The sequence below is a fragment of the Schistocerca piceifrons genome, unplaced genomic scaffold (genome assembly GCF_021461385.2).
Source record: "Schistocerca piceifrons isolate TAMUIC-IGC-003096 unplaced genomic scaffold, iqSchPice1.1 HiC_scaffold_968, whole genome shotgun sequence".
Classification (NCBI taxonomy): Eukaryota; Metazoa; Arthropoda; class Insecta; order Orthoptera; family Acrididae; genus Schistocerca; species Schistocerca piceifrons.
The window spans coordinates 117,501-122,500 of NW_025729243.1; the positions used below are offsets into that span (position 1 = coordinate 117,501).

General features: G+C 52.2%; 1 non-coding gene across 1 annotated transcript in view; it reads left to right on the forward strand.

The window, feature by feature from the left end:
• Nucleotides 1–3,785: 3,785 nt before the first annotated feature.
• The window catches only part of LOC124774680, a 1,909-nt gene continuing 694 nt past the window's right edge, over nucleotides 3,786–5,000 (forward strand). Inside the window, exon 1 of the ribosomal RNA XR_007015429.1 lies at nucleotides 3,786–5,000. This exon is cut by the window's right edge and continues 694 nt beyond it. This is a non-coding gene — a ribosomal RNA (small subunit ribosomal RNA).

Sequence of the window (5,000 nt, forward strand, 5' to 3'; positions counted from 1 at the left end):
ACCTATGTTGTACCTTAACCTAACCTATGTTGTACCTTAACCTAACCTATGTTGTACCTTAACCTAACCTATGTTGTGCCTTAACCTAACCTATGTTGTGCCTTAACCTAACCTATGTTGTGCCTTAACCTAACCTATGTTGTGCCTTAACCTAACCTATGTTGTGCCTTAACCTAACCTATGTTGTGCCTTAACCTAACCTATGTTGTGCCTTAACCTAACCTATGTTGTGCCTTAACCTAACCTATGTTGTGCCTTAACCTAACCTATGTTGTGCCTTAACCTAACCCATGTTGTGCCTTAACCTAACCCATGTTGTGCCTTAACCTAACCCATGTTGTGCCTTAACCTAACCCATGTTGTGCCTTAACCTAACCCATGTTGTGCCTTAACCTAACCCATGTTGTGCCTTAACCTAACCCATGTTGTGCCTTAACCTAACCCATGTTGTGCCTTAACCTAACCCATGTTGTGCCTTAACCTAACCCATGTTGTGGCTTAACCTAACCCATGTTGTGCCTTAACCTAACCCATGTTGTGCCTTAACCTAACCCATGTTCTGCCTTAACCTAACCCATGTTGTGCCTTAACCTAACCCATGTTGTGCCTTAACCTAACCTATGTTGTGCCTTAACCTAACCTATGTTGTGCCTTAACCTAACCTATGTTGTGCCTTAACCTAACCTATGTTGTGCCTTAACCTAACCCATGTTGTGCCTTAACCTAACCCATGTTGTGCCTTAACCTAACCCATGTTGTGTCTTAACCTAACCCATGTTGTGCCTTAACCTAACCCATGTTGTGCCTTAACCTAACCCATGTTGTGCCTTAACCTAACCCATGTTGTGCCTTAACCTAACCCATGTTGTGCCTTAACCTAACCCATGTTGTGCCTTAACCTAACCCATGTTGTGCCTTAACCTAACCCATGTTGTGCCTTAACCTAACCCATGTTGTGCCTTAACCTAACCCATGTTGTGCCTTAACCTAACCCATGTTGTGCCTTAACCTAACCCATGTTGTGCCTTAACCTAACCCATGTTGTGCCTTAACCTAACCCATGTTGTGCCTTAACCTAACCCATGTTGTGCCTTAACCTAACCCATGTTGTGCCTTAACCTAACCCATGTTGTGCCTTAACCTAACCCATGTTGTGCCTTAACCTAACCCATGTTGTGCCTTAACCTAACCCATGTTGTGCCTTAACCTAACCCATGTTGTGCCTTAACCTAACCCATGTTGTGCCTTAACCTAACCCATGTTGTGCCTTAACCTAACCCATGTTGTGCCTTAACCTAACCCATGTTGTGCCTTAACCTAACCCATGTTGTGCCTTAACCTAACCCATGTTGTGCCTTAACCTAACCCATGTTGTGCCTTAACCTAACCCATGTTGTGCCTTAACCTAACCCATGTTGTGCCTTAACCTAACCCATGTTGTGCCTTAACCTAACCCATGTTGTGCCTTAACCTAACCCATGTTGTGCCTTAACCTAACCCATGTTGTGCCTTAACCTAACCCATGTTGTGCCTTAACCTAACCCATGTTGTGCCTTAACCTAACCCATGTTGTGCCTTAACCTAACCCATGTTGTGCCTTAACCTAACCCATGTTGTGCCTTAACCTAACCCATGTTGTGCCTTAACCTAACCCATGTTGTGCCTTAACCTAACCCATGTTGTGCCTTAACCTAACCCATGTTGTGCCTTAACCTAACCCATGTTGTGCCTTAACCTAACCCATGTTGTGCCTTAACCTAACCCATGTTGTGCCTTAACCTAACCCATGTTGTGCCTTAACCTAACCCATGTTGTGCCTTAACCTAACCCATGTTGTGCCTTAACCTAACCCATGTTGTGCCTTAACCTAACCCATGTTGTGCCTTAACCTAACCCATGTCGTGCCTTAACCTAACCCACGTCGTGCCTTAACCTAACCCACGTTGTCGCCTAACGTAACCCACGTTGTCGCCTAACGTAACCCACGTTGTCGCCTAAACCTGCTCTGTAATTGTTATACGACTCGTTCAATTAGTGTAGTGTTGCCCACCCGCAACCCTCGCAATATAGTTCGCTACTCGCACTCCCCGCTCCCCTGTGTATCGCTTCATGTTAAACACCTTGCAAGTCTTGCTCACTTTCCACATGCTCCTGCTGTACACTGTAATGTGGATGGCAGCAGGACGTACATGCCGCCCCTCCCCACGTCCCCACCTTGCCCCCTGCCTTCGCAAGCTGGTTGGTGAGAACTTTGCATGTTCAATGCCCTCCGCATGCGACGTACTCAGGCTACGTTGTGGTGCGGCCTGTGTCAACTGTCCGCTAATGTCGTACGCGTAAACCACAATCTGTACTGCACATTCGTCCTTATGTACTGAATGATACATCGTGGCACATGTGTGACCGTACAACGACTGCGCCCAAAAACGGCGGACCATACAGTGCAAATATTGTGCACGCAGCTACGTGTCGTCTCCCTATGAGAGCTGGATTGCAGTGTGGTACGCCATAGAGACGTGTGGGAGGAACGGACGCCGTGGATGGCGATCAGCATGAGCTGTCTGTTGATGTATTCGGACCTAGTCGTCTCTCCTCACACACCGTGATGGCATGGTGCACCGCGTTCCATATCTGCGACATGCTACAGAGGCCGGTTGACAGTCGTTCGAGCAATGGACATCGCATACGTACGGGGGCCACCTTCCACGTATTGTCTAGGCGTGCACATTTTGTTGCGTGTATGTGGGCAGACGTAGTGTGGCGTGACACCTGACACAGGCATGCAATAATCGTGGAAGTTGCAAATGGCGATGGACGCCTGCGTTTTCTGGTGAAGTTACGCAAATGAACAAATGGTAACCTGTTGTGGTGCGGTTGTTCTCGCTAGGGGTGAATCGGTGATGGCGACGATAGGTTGAGGTACTAACCGGTTGTTCCAGCGATACCCACCATGCCGACGAAACTGAACGGCATCTGGGTGTGAAGCGATACGCGGCGGTGGCTGGGTGGGACCGTCCCCGGCCGGTGAGGGGGCGCCTCCCGGCGTGCTGGCCGCGCGGTGCGTGGGCGCACGCGCTACAGCCGGCTGGTGGGGGCGGCCAGTGGCAGGCGCGCCGGCCGACGGACGCGGCAGGCGTCGCAGCTGCGCGCCGGCGCACCCTGCGCGCGGCGCCGTGCGGCCAAAGTAGGTCCTCGCGGGCCCGGTGCGAAGCGCGGTGGACATCTTCAGTGTGCTGGTCCGATTGAGGACTGTGTGCGTTGAGGATGCGCTGCCGCCCGGCGCTCGGCGCCGCGACGCCGTCTGCTGCTCGGTCGCCCCAGCGGTTCTCGCTGGTGGTTTGTATCGCAGCTGTGCGGATGTGTTGGCGCGTGCGCTGTGCTGGGAGAGTTCGCTTCGGCACCCAAGTGGGGCTTTTGTCCTTCTGTGGCGCTGGCGTTGGAGCTGCCGGTCACCGTAGGTGGCGCGTGTTGTCTCCCGCCGGCAATGCCACGACAGCACGCTCCCGGGCCTCTGTCGGCAGCGGCAAGCTCAGTTGGGAGCACGGGTGGTCGCACCGAAAGCGTCTACTCGCCTAACTCCGGGCGATTGCGCCTCTCTCGAACCCGACCAAGTACTTGGGACGGCGCTGCGCGCCGCCGGGACCTGAGAGGGTTTCGAGGTGTATTGTGCAGGGGAGCTCAGCCTCCTCCTGTTTGCAGAATGATTGAGCGGACGCTTGCGTGTTCGCGCGGGCCCCCGGGACACACTCCCGGGCGGCCGGCTGCTCAGCTCTAGTTGACGCAGCTCCCTGGTTGATCCTGCCAGTAGTCATATGCTTGTCTCAAAGATTAAGCCATGCATGTCTCAGTACAAGCCGCATTAAGGTGAAACCGCGAATGGCTCATTAAATCAGTTATGGTTCCTTAGATCGTACCCACGTTACTTGGATAACTGTGGTAATTCTAGAGCTAATACATGCAAACAGAGTCCCGACCAGAGATGGAAGGGACGCTTTTATTAGATCAAAACCAATCGGTCGGCTCGTCCGGTCCGTTTGCCTTGGTGACTCTGAATAACTTTGGGCTGATCGCACGGTCCTCGTACCGGCGACGCATCTTTCAAATGTCTGCCTTATCAACTGTCGATGGTAGGTTCTGCGCCTACCATGGTTGTAACGGGTAACGGGGAATCAGGGTTCGATTCCGGAGAGGGAGCCTGAGAAACGGCTACCACATCCAAGGAAGGCAGCAGGCGCGCAAATTACCCACTCCCGGCACGGGGAGGTAGTGACGAAAAATAACGATACGGGACTCATCCGAGGCCCCGTAATCGGAATGAGTACACTTTAAATCCTTTAACGAGTATCTATTGGAGGGCAAGTCTGGTGCCAGCAGCCGCGGTAATTCCAGCTCCAATAGCGTATATTAAAGTTGTTGCGGTTAAAAAGCTCGTAGTTGGATTTGTGTCCCACGCTGTTGGTTCACCGCCCGTCGGTGTTTAACTGGCATGTATCGTGGGACGTCCTGCCGGTGGGGCGAGCCGAAGGCGTGCGACCGCCCCGTGCGTGCTCGTGCGTCCCGAGGCGGACCCCGTTGAAATCCTACCAGGGTGCTCTTTATTGAGTGTCTCGGTGGGCCGGCACGTTTACTTTGAACAAATTAGAGTGCTTAAAGCAGGCAAGCCCGCCTGAATACTGTGTGCATGGAATAATGGAATAGGACCTCGGTTCTATTTTGTTGGTTTTCGGAACCCGAGGTAATGATTAATAGGGACAGGCGGGGGCATTCGTATTGCGACGTTAGAGGTGAAATTCTTGGATCGTCGCAAGACGAACAGAAGCGAAAGCATTTGCCAAGTATGTTTTCATTAATCAAGAACGAAAGTTAGAGGTTCGAAGGCGATCAGATACCGCCCTAGTTCTAACCATAAACGATGCCAGCCAGCGATCCGCCGCAGTTCCTCCGATGACTCGGCGGGCAGCCTCCGGGAAACCAAAGCTTTTGGGTTCCGGGGGAAGTAT